Source organism: Thamnophis sirtalis, unplaced genomic scaffold (assembly GCF_051295495.1).
Source record: "Thamnophis sirtalis isolate CommonGarterSnake01/CBP01778 unplaced genomic scaffold, rThaSir2_p1.2 scaffold_18, whole genome shotgun sequence".
Taxonomy (NCBI): domain Eukaryota; kingdom Metazoa; phylum Chordata; class Lepidosauria; order Squamata; family Natricidae; genus Thamnophis; species Thamnophis sirtalis.
Window position 1 is genome coordinate 1300078 of NW_028261398.1, and position 11262 is coordinate 1311339.

General features: G+C 55.6%; 1 long non-coding RNA gene across 2 annotated transcripts; it reads left to right on the plus strand.

Annotated features, from left to right (window-relative positions):
- Positions 1–7983: 7983 nt before the first annotated feature.
- Positions 7984–10091, plus strand: LOC148042323 (uncharacterized). 2 transcript variants are annotated; one of them, XR_015695209.1, is made up of 3 exons: positions 7984–8002; positions 8185–8540; positions 9894–10091. It is a non-coding gene; the product is annotated as an uncharacterized LOC148042323 (long non-coding RNA). The 2 variants fall into 2 exon arrangements; XR_015695208.1 differs by lacking the exon at positions 7984–8002 and having other exon boundaries at positions 8040–8540.
- Positions 10092–11262: the final 1171 nt, after the last annotated feature.

Genomic DNA, 11262 nt, shown 5'->3' on the forward strand with positions numbered 1-11262 from the left:
CCCTCCTGCTGCTCCGGAGCCCCCCCCCCCCCCGGCCTTTCCCCGCCTTCTCCCGGGCTGCTCCGCGGGGCCCGCTCTCCTCCTCCTCCTCTCGGGTGGCGCTTCCTTCCTTCCCTCCCCCGCCGGGCTCCTCCGTCCTCCTGCAGGGGAGAAAGAGAGGCGGGTCACGGCGGCGTCCCCCTCACCGCAGGAGAGGCCCAGGCCGAGGCCTCCCCTCACGAGGACCCAAAGGAGACCCTCGCAGGCTGCCACTCCGCCCCAGCAGCCTCTACTTACTTCCGGTTTCTCCGCCTCCGAAAGGAACCGCTCCTTCCGTCAGCTCTCTGGTTCCGAAAGTGAAGGCGCTCCGTTTCCCAGCCCCTCCTTCCTGCGAAGCCCCGCCTCCTCCTCTCCAGGCACCGCCTCCTTGTCGTTCCCCCGAAGGAGAGAAAGGGACCCGCTAGAACAGTTCGGTTCTCGGCCTTCCTGATGCCGTTCGACACGGTTCCTCCTCCGGCGGTGACCCCCAAGCGCCAAATTGGGCTGCAGCCTTCCCTTCGCCGCCACGTTCCTTTCCTTTATTTCATTCTCCGCGCCTGGTTCTCCGCCTCAGCAACGGTCCCTCTTAGCCTCCGTAGCTCCGCCCACCGAGCGCCGTCGGTAGGAGGGAGCTGCTTTCCCAGCGTCCTCTGCGCTTGCGCGTCTGTCCCCACTCCGGCCCCTCCTTCCGCCCCGTCCCTCGCCCACAGCCAGCCCCACGGAGAGGTGGAGGGAGGGAGGGGCTTCGGTGGCAGGAGCCGCGGTTGCTCCTCCCCTCCCGCCGCCCCTTCTCTTCGGGCGGCTCCTTTGGGCGCGGGAGGCTCCTGGCGGGGGCGGCGGAGCTTCGCCCGGGGAGCTGAATGGGAGGCTCCGAAGGGAAGGCTCCGAAGGGAAGGCCCGCGTCCTCCCTTCCCCGGCTTCTCCTGCCAGGGAGACGCAGCACGCAGGTTCCGAAGCCATCCAGGCTCCCCCCCGGGGGTCTCGGGCGACCCCTGGGAAAAGGCCCCTCCACCCCCAGGAGGAGAACCGCCGGGCCAGGAGCCGAGCAGCCGAAGGGATCCCGGGAAGGGACGGAGCTCCGCCCGAGGGGATCCTGGGAGGCCGTTGGGAGACGAGGGAGCCAAGGAGGGACGGGGGGATCCACTGGAAAGCCAGGGATTCCAAGGGGGGGAGAAGAAGCGGATCCCAGGAGGGGATCCCCCCACCCTTTCCTGCAGGGGGGGGAAAGGACCCCTCCTCCTCCTCCCTTTGGGGCTGAGCAGGGGGAGATCAGCCGCGGGGGGAGCTCTGGGCCCCCTGGAGAAGGAGCTGAAGAGGCTCCTGCAGTTGCTCTGCTTCGGTGGCTCCTCTGGACTGGATCCCCTCGACAGGATCCCCTTTCCCAGCGTCCTGGAAACGGAAGCCTGGCATTTTGCTCCGACTTGCAAGGCTGGGGGGGGGGGGGCAACGGGCATGTTTTCCTCCTGGCTTTTAGGAGCGGAGCAGATGAGTCATAGGATAATGGGGAGGGGAGCTCCCTTTCTCCTTTCTCCCTTTCTGCTGCCTTTCCAGTTTTGGAGGCCCCTTTGGAAGTTTGAGTGTTTTTGCCTAAATATGGCCTGAAAGGGGACCTAATTCTCACCGAGGTCTTCAAACTAGACAAGGAGAACCAAAATGGGTGAGAAGCCCTCTCCTCCTTCCCTTCTTCACTGGAGGGGATGCCCAGAGCCTGGGCTTTGAGCGCATCAGGAGACTCTGATGGGGAGGGAAAGGACCTTTTCGTTTCTGTTCCTCCTTAATGCAATATTGAATATCTTGTTTCCTGCATCTGGTCAGCTGGAAACTTAGTCACATAAAGATCCATTTATGCATAGAGAGTTTAGCTGCTGCTCCTGCTGCTGGGAATGTGTGGGGCCTGTATTGGCAGTCCTCTACTTATGACCATCTGTTTAGCAATTGTTCAGAGTTATGGCAGTCTTGAAAAAAGGTAATTGCAGCCAGTTCTGGCACTCACAACTTTGCAGCAACCGGCGGTCCTGGGATTGTGATCCAGGCACTTGGCAATTGGCTGGCCCTTATGATGGTTGCCGTATCCTCCAGTCCTCTGATCGCCACTTGTGACCCTCCCGGGCAGCTTCTGACAATCCCTGGGGAGGTTGGTAGGAAAGGTCATAAGTCACAGTCAAGTGGTGTCTTAATGGCTCTGGGTAATTTGCTCAGCGCCCTTTGCAAAAAAGGTCATACAACTGTGTGTAATCACGCACTGTCCCCCTTAACAACTGCACTGCTTAATGCATTTCCAGCCCCTGTTGTGGTAACATAGGATGAATGGTTGCAATTAACCGGTGGAACAGCTTCCCACCAGAAATTGTGGCTGCTCCCCCATCACTGGAGAGACTAGACAAGCCACTTGGTATAGGTTCCCCTGCTTGAGGAGGGGGCTAGACTAGAAGACCTCCAGAGTCCCTTCCAGCTCATTCTAGGGGTGAAAGGCTACCAGTTCAGTTCACTGGAACTGGTAGCAACAAATGCTCCCGGTTCCCCCAACCAGTAGTAAAAAATGCTTTTAAAAAGTTAAAAAACAAAAAGGCTCCCATGATTGTCACAGCTGATGAACCTTTTTAAAAAGTATTTTTACTTTCCAGTTTTGGTCACCACAATTCCAAAAAGATGCTGAAACCTTATAGAAAGTGTGCAGAGAAGAGCAGCCAAGAGGATTAAGGGGCTGGAGGCTAAAACATATGAGAATTGACTGGACAGCTATTTGTCTGGAATGGTCTAGGCCAGTGGTTCCCAAACTTGGCAACTTTAAGACTTGTGGACTTCAACTCCCAGCTCTGCTGGCTGGAGAATTCTGGGAGTTGAAGTCCACAAGTCTTAAAGTTGCCAAGTTTGGGAACCACTGGTCTAGGCTCCTTGTGCAGGGGGTTGGACTAGAAGACCTCCAAGGTCCCTTCCAACTCTGATATTCTGTTGCTCCCTTTCTGCCGATCCCAATTCTGCAGCCCTCTGGGAGCTCCTTTCTTTCGTAATCTTGGTGTGGGGAGAAGGGGGCTGATGGTCTGCGATCGACCCCGCCGTGCTGGTTCTGGGCCAGCTTTGCAAACTCGGCAGCAGAGGAAGTTCCCAAACCCAAAATAGAAAATCCTTTTTTCCCACCTTCTTTGAAAAGCCTCGTGACATAAAAACGAATGACTCTGAGATTCCACTTCCTTGGGCGGGCGGGCGGGAGCGGGGGGGGGGGGAGAATCCCGATTGTGGCCGAGGGGTTGCTGTGATGATGTTTTTGAGAAACAGCCCGAAGGTCTCCTTGGCAACCTCTTTGTTGGCATCTCGAAGGTCCCCATCTCCGTTTCTGGCAAAGAAGCTCTGTGTGTGTGTAGGAATGGTCATGAGGACTAGAAGTGCCACTTTGCTTTTGTGACCCAGAGCCCAGTGGGCAGAGTGACTGCACGGCCCTCCCTTGAAAAATAGATACGCTAAAAGGCTCATCTTATTCTGCTGCGTTAAAAAGACCCTGAAGTCAATGCTTTTCTTCCTTTTGCCCCTTTTATCCCCGGTTTCTCCTCCTCTGCTCTCTCACTATTTTCATTTGTATTTGCATTTTACGGAAGGGTGAAAAGGAGAAATGGATCCCTCCAAGGATGCCCAGTGTCCTTTTTGCCCTTCGCTTCTGGGAGTTGAAGTCCACAAGTCTTAAAGTTGCCAAGTTTGGGAACCACTGGTTGAAGTGAATCTGGCTTCCCACTGACTTTGCTTGTCAGAAGGTCGCTAAAAAAGGCACTGCGACCGTCACAAATGTGAGTCAGCTGCCAAGCGTCTGAACTTCCATCACGCCACCCGGGGGGCTGCGGCAGGGGTCATAGGTGGGGAGAACTAGGCCCCCCTTTTTTCAGTGCTGTTGCAACTCGGAAGATCCCCCAAATGTCTGGCTTGTTCCTTCCCTCCGCTCAGCCTTGAAGCGGCTGCTGTGGTGGCTTCTCCTGCGCCTTCCCTGCTCCGAGGAGGAAAGGGAGGCAGCCGAGGAGTGGAAACTTGGACCGGAGCGCAGATCAACATGCCGTTTTTCCTTCCCCTTGTCTGCATTCCTTCCCTCTCCTTCCTAAATCGAAGCCAAGTGAACGTTTGTTAAACAACGAGGCCCCGTTTCCCCTGCTTTGGCTCCGCTGCCGGCACCCGGCCTTTGGGCTCGGACACGGAGAGCGTGGGAGGGGCTACTTAGGAGCCCCTCCCTCTTCCCTGCTGGCTTCACTGGATGCCACCCACGGAGGCCCCCCTCCCAGCCATTGCTCCCATGGCCTCCGCCCAGCGGAGAAAGTGGACTTTGGTGCTGCCGCAGTGTGGACGTTCCCCTCCGTAAAACGTGGCCAGTGTCCTTTTTGCAAGCAGAGCCACTCAACCAACTCCCCTCTGGCTTCACGGTTTCTCTGTGGGTGACCCTGCCACGTGCCAGGCCCCCTCCTCCTCCTCCTCCTCCGGGATCCGGGCATTCTGGAGCAGGGACTCTCCAACCGTGGCGCCTTTCAGACTTGCGGACTTCAATTCCCAGAGTTCCTCCGCCAGCAAAGCAGTTCTGGGAGTTGAAGTCCACAAGTCCGAAAGGCGCCAAGGTTGGAAACGCCTGTTCTGGAGGGCTTCGTGTATCGCTGCGTTTCTATCCGGCTTGACTTTTCACATCTCCAGGCAGTGGATGCGATGCGACGCTGAGTACGTTTCGTGCCACTATAAATACACAGAGGGGTCTCCGCCGTGTGGCTGAAAAATGCCAGACAGGATAAGACTCCGGTGTTCCTTGGCAAAGCGTAAGATGTGCCGACTTTAGCTTCAGGGAAACGTCTGCAAGGAAACCAGAAGCTCCGAGCGGGACCCCTCCCCACTTGTACCCTGAGCTACAAATACGGCACGAATTCCCAGTTGATTATCCTCACCAGCTGCGGCGGTGGGATATCGGGGTAGGAAGCATCGCTCTGCCACTCAACCTTCCCGCGGGCGCCCTTTGCCTCTTTCTTCAGGGGGGCATTTGTCTTTTGCCACCCCCAGCCTGAAATCCTGAAAGGCCCCCAGCGCTCGGCACCCAGTTTGGAAGGAAGCAGGGGAGAATAGAACGGCCTCCCTCCTCAGTCAGCCCAGCGTTTCGTGATGGGGAACCTCTCTCGTTTCCCTTCGGCATCTTCCTTAGCGCTGCACAGGCCTTGGATCCTCTTCTCTGAGCAAAACTGGGTGGGGGGGAGGAAGCACCTGAGCAAAGGCCCCGGGGGCCCAGTCAGCAGCTTCTCCCCCTTCCTGGCGAGGGAGCCCATCCCACGGGGGAAAGGAACTGGCAGCGACCCAGGCATGACGCGCCTCTGAACCGCTTCCCTCACCACTGCTGGGCCGCCACCGTTTTGGATTTTACTGACTGCACATGTGCGGTTCCCTGTAAATTGTTCTGCGCGTGCATGAAGGGTTTACATTGAACGGTGCACGGGCACGCAGCGCACCTCTGGCACGCACACACACACACACACGTTCCATGCGGGTTGCAAACCGGTAGTAAAACCAGCAGCAAGCAAGCAAACACACACACACACACACACACAGTGAAAAGGAGGTCCTCTGGATGGGATATTGATTGCTTTAAGCATTTGGTCCAAACTAATTTAAAGTTCCTGCTTGTTGAAGCCCACAAGATCTTAGGCAATGATCAGCACAGCTGTCAGCCTCTGCTTTGCTGTTGCTTCGGCTGCCATGAAACGGGGAGGGAGGGCATGGTATTTGGGAGGGGTTACTCATTGTGCTGGAGGAAGGTTCTGGAGTTCACCGGCTGATCGGACTACGCATGCGTGGGTGTTTCCCGCCAGGACTAACGGCACCGACATTCCATCTTTGTGATGCCTTTTGAAGTTATCTCACACCTGACACTTGGAAGAATTATGATTGGACTGTAACTGTGATGCCAAGGGGACGGGAATGGGCTGTTCTATATATCAATCGCTGTCACGCCTAAATAATCAGACTTCGCTTCACTATGCCTTTAATCATTCTTAATTAGTAAAAGTACACTTGATTTCCACACATGGAGTCTCGTGGTCTTTCTTTCCTAATTAATTAATGGAGAGGTGCTGACAACAGCCAAATGGGGGCGCCAGATTCCCAGAAAATGCAATTCTGCTCTCACGTGAGCCTGTTGGGGTTTACTTAGGGAAAGCTTGCTGAAACGTGTGAATGGGGTCGTTCTCTTTATCTCTGGGCCTGGGTTTAAATTGGGTGAATGTTCTGGTGCTCCCAAGTCTTCCTCCCATGGGGATCATCTTGTGGGCTGGTGCCGAAGTCCATCTTGCCCTCCACCCTTTTGGGTTGGGATGGAAAGGGATTGGGGATCTGGGGCAGGGGTCTGCTTCCCCCCCCCCCTGTCCAGGCCCCCATCCCTCTCTTGCCTTCCTCCCCCCCCCCAGCTGGCAGCCAAGGAGGTGAAGCTGCGGGACCTGGAGGATTCCCGGGAGCGGGATACCAGCCGCCGTATCCTGGCGGAGAAGGAGCGGGAGATGGCCGAGATGAGGGCCCGAATGCAGCAGCAGCTGGACGAGTACCAGGAGCTGCTGGACATCAAGCTGGCCCTGGACATGGAGATCAACCCCTACCGCAAACTCCTGGAGGGCGAGGAGGAGAGGTGGGGGCCTGGGCACCCTTTGCAAGCTAGGCAGACCACCTTGGCCTGGAGGGGGGCTTGGCCACGCTGGGCAGCCCCCCCCCCCCAGCACAGGCAGCCTGGGACCTTCAGGGGTGACCTGGAGAGTCTGCTGGGAAAAGCCTGAAATGGGAAGAACGGAAGTTTTGCCTTTGTGTCCATTGGAGACTTCAGACCACGTTGCAAATTTAGCCTTCAGCTGGTTAACCTGCTCCCATTTAACAGGCTTGTAAATTTAACCAGTAAAGAGAGAAATGCGTTTAGCCTCAATTCCAGTGTACTATTTGTATTTGTATTGTATTTGTATTTATTAGTTTTGTATGCCGCCCGCTCTCGGAAGACTCCGGGCGGCTTACAATAAAAAGGGAGTGGGAACATATAAGACAATACAACAATTTAAAAGTACAGCAACATTTATAACTTAAAGTGGGGCTGGATACTTCAACAGCCCCAGGCCTGCCAGAATAGCCAGGTCTTAATAGCTTTACGGAAGGCCGGAAGGGTAGTAAGGGTCCGGATCTCCATGGGGAGATCGTTCCAGAGGGCCGGAGCAGCCACAGAGAAGGCCCTCCCCCGAGGAGTTGCCAGCCGACATTGGCCGGCAGATGGAATCCGGAGGAGGCCTAGTCTATGCGATCAAATCGGCCTTTGGGAGGTAATTGATCCCTCAGGTACCCAGGTCCGATGCCATGTAGGGCTTTATAAGTAACAACCAGCACCTTGAAGCGTGTCCGGAGAACAATGGGCAGCCAGTGCAGCTCGCGGAGGATAGGTGTACCGTGGGTGTACCTGGGTGCACCCACAATCGCTCGAGCGGCTGCATTCTGGACTAGCTGAAGTCTTCGAACACTCTTCAAGGGCAGCCCCATGTAGAGCGTACTCTTTTATTTCTGGAATAATTAAATTATGCCAATTACCTCCTCGAGACCCATTAGATCTCATAGATTAGGCCTCCTCCGAGTGCCATCCGCCAGCCAGTGCCGGCTGGCCACTACGCGGAGGAGAGCCTTTTCAGTAGCAGCTCTGACCCTTTGGAACGATCTCCCCGTGGAGATTCGTACCCTCACCGCCCTCCAGACCTTCCGCGCAGCCCTCAAGATCTGGCTATCCCGTCAGGCCTGGGGGTAAAGATTATAATTCACCCCCACCCGAATGCTGAATGAATGTTGCTTATTTTTTTAATTACATGTTATGTTATATGCCATTGTATGTATCCCCTCCCATATAAGTTGTTAGCCGCCCTGAGTCCCCTCAGGGAAAAGGGCGGCCTATAAATAAACTTATTCTAATTCTATTCTAATTCTAAATGTGACACTGGGCTGGGCTGTGTTTTAAAAAGTCACCGTGGGCTCCGGAGGAAGCCGGGGGGGGGGGGGTCAAAAGGGCCAAGTAGGAATCTGATAGAAGAGAATAATTTTAGTTCAGGGTTGAACTGTGGGGGCCTTGGAGCTCTCTGGCCTTGGTGCTTTTCTGCGCTGATGAAGTTACCTAGTTTGGTAATGAAACATCCAGGTTCACAGAGCACCAAGGAGCCCCCAGATCCGAATCCAGCATCTCCAGCCCCAGGTGGGGTCTCGGTCCGGGTGGCACCAAGCTCTCCTTCTTCCCCTCTTCCTCCCTTCTCCAGAGCCACTGCAGTGCCAGCGGAGATCCGGGCGAGTACAACCTGCGTTCTCGCACAGTGTTGTGTGGCACATGTGGGCAGCCGGCAGAGAAGTCATCCGGGGGCACGAATGTGGGCACCAGCACCATGTCCACCGGCTCCTCCTCCTCCAGCTTGACCATCACGCGCAGCTACCGCAGTGGAGGCACCAACCTCGGGGAGAGCCTCCTGCCCCGCTCCTACATCCTGGGCAGCTCCACCCCACGCCAGCAGGTCAGTCTGGGGGCGCCCCAGCGGGCATGTGTGATCCTGGGCCGGAGGAGGAGGGGGCTTTGTGGTGGGAGGCCTCCGATTCTGAATGCCCCCCTTCCTCCCCTTGCGGGGAAGCTCCTGAGACCGATCACTGTGCACTGTCAGTCCTTCCAGGGCGGCAGAGAGATGGCTGTGGGCATCCCAGGGCTTCCTGGCGCCATCTGTGCCACACGGGGCTCCTCAGCCAGGGCATGTGGGGAAGGCCGGGATGGTCCCCACTGAACAGCAGGCGTGGGGTGGGCTGAAAACCCTGAGAGGCTGCAACGTTCACACGAGAACAGTCAGCTCCAGTTGGCTTTGTGCCCAGGCTTAGCGTATGCGTTGTCTGGCATGGAATTCGGTCTCTGGCTTGAACAGGGGTTGGACTAGAAGACCTCTGAGCTCCCTTCCAGACTGAGTCCCCAAACCATGCAAACGCAAGGAGGCACCCGTGTGCTCCCAACCCCCCCCCAATGCAATGTGTGCATGGCTGCCGCGCATATGTAAACCCGCGCATGCATGCACACATCTCCTGCACATGACATGTGGCCCCCGCATGTGCCCCCCCTCTGCATGTGCCCTGCCCCCCCTCTGCGCATTCACGGCAGAACCCGAAGAGCCGCTGGCCTGCTGGAAGCGCATGCACAAGCGTGGCGGAGCTGAGCTGGGGCTTGGCCACAAGAGGGCGCCGCATGCCACAGGTTAGCCTTCAGGGGCCTAAAGCAGGAGGACAGCCGTGTGTGTGCGTCTGTGTGCATGGAGTGGGCGGAGCCAGTCTGGCCAGCCAGCCCACCGCCCACAGACCCCCACCCGCCCCTCCGCCAAACAAACGGAAGTGGCCTCCGCTGGGGCTGCTCAGTGGCTGCACTGGGGGGGGGCTGTCAAAGACCCCCCTGAGGTGGGAGACTTTTTATGCATAAAACTTTGCCGTTTGGAAAATGGTCTCGGCTATTGTCTCCCCGGAGGTTTGGTCACACAGAGGCAGCCTTAGCTGGGGAAGGGCCTGTTCTTCCCCTGGGCAGGCAGGTCCACGTGTCCCTCCCCATAAACCTTTTGGGCTGGCAGCCACGCCTGCCTCTCCCACAACTCCCTTGCTGGCATTTTGAGGGAGGCCCGGTTCTGGATCGGCCCTGAACCTAGAATGAGGGAGAAATGTCCTGATTGCGAGAACAATTCCTCCGTGCTTCGTCCCTGGAGGCTCTTAAGTAGCGATCGGAGGGCCATTTGCGTGGAACGGAAGAGGGTCTCTTGCTTGGGGAGGAGTCTGGGCTAGATGACCTCTGAGGTCCCTTCTGACTCTATGTCAGTCTTCTCTCTCTCTCTCTCTCCCTTTAGGGTCCTTCAAACTGCAGCATCATGTAATCGTCCGATATTCCCAACATGCACTCAAATCTGCTTTATGGAGCTCTCTGTCCTTTACCTGCTCAGAAAAAGAGGAAACCATTTTTAAAAGAAGTTATTTTCTATGCAAGAATTTATACTTTATTACATATATCTATATCTATATATCTCTATATAAATACGCTAAAGATGCTTCAGGTTTTTTAAGGGGGTGGGGGAGGTCTTTTTTCTATCTCAAAGGTTTAACAGGAAGTTTAAAACCTGCCAAAGAGGTGAATCTATTACTGCCAAAAAGGAAAAAAGTCCTAGAATTGTCATATGTTTCTTCTAGTAAGGGGGAGCCTGCAAAAGGACAGGATCCGTCTGTGTCTGCTTGAATACCAAAGTTTTCTTTGAAAAGCGAATCAAAAATCACAAAGTTTTTCTCCTCCTTCTGGGCCACCGTTTGTCAACTTCACCAGCTTTAAGAGGGGGGAGGACTTCAACTCCCAAGAATTCCCCAGCCAGTCCCCCCCGTCTCCATCTTAAAGTTGGTGGGGTTGTGAAACTCTCCTCCAGGGAAATCTCTTTAAATTTGTTGCACTTAACCTTCTCCCTGTGGGGGGGGGGTGTTGACCACTAACTAACCATGGTTAACTTCTGCCTTGCTTCCTAGCGAACTTGAGCAAAAGAGTCCAAGTCTTTTGAAGAATCTACAAGGCAAGAGTTGACCTTCGTTTACGTTTTGAAAATGGGAGGGAGACCTTCAGACGGAACCCGTTTTGGGTTGCAATGATACTTGAGGGATGCCCCCTGTTGAACCCAGGGTCCTCAGCCCTGGCAGGTTTAAGGCGGAGGAACTTCAACTCCCAGAATTCCCCAGCCAGTATGGGGGACTCCGGGGAGTCGAGTGTTAAAATTGCCACGTTTGAGAAACGTCAATTTAACCTCGTGTCCTCAGTCCCCTCCGGCCCAAATCAGGTTGTTTAATACCTGCATTAAAACACTTTAGGAAGTGGACATTCAGGGATTCTCCAATTAAAATCCAAATTGCCCTGACTTTAGAACTTCTAGAATGTCTGCTCTACAGAGTCTCCATTGACTCCGTTTGGACAGAACCAGCGGAGATGCCGAGGGAGGGTCTTGCTCAGATTTCCTGGAATGAGTTCCAGCTTGTCACCCCTGAGGAAGTGGACGAGGCCATGGGAGCCATGAGTGCCTCCACCTGTTTGCTGGACCCGTGTCCCTCCTGGCTGGTCTCGACCAGCAGGGAGGTAACACGAGGCTGGCTCCAGGGGATCACGAACATGTCTCTGCAGGAGGGATCTTTCCCGCAGCCCCTGAAGGAGGCGGTGGTAAGACCCCTCCTCAAGAAGCCTTCTCT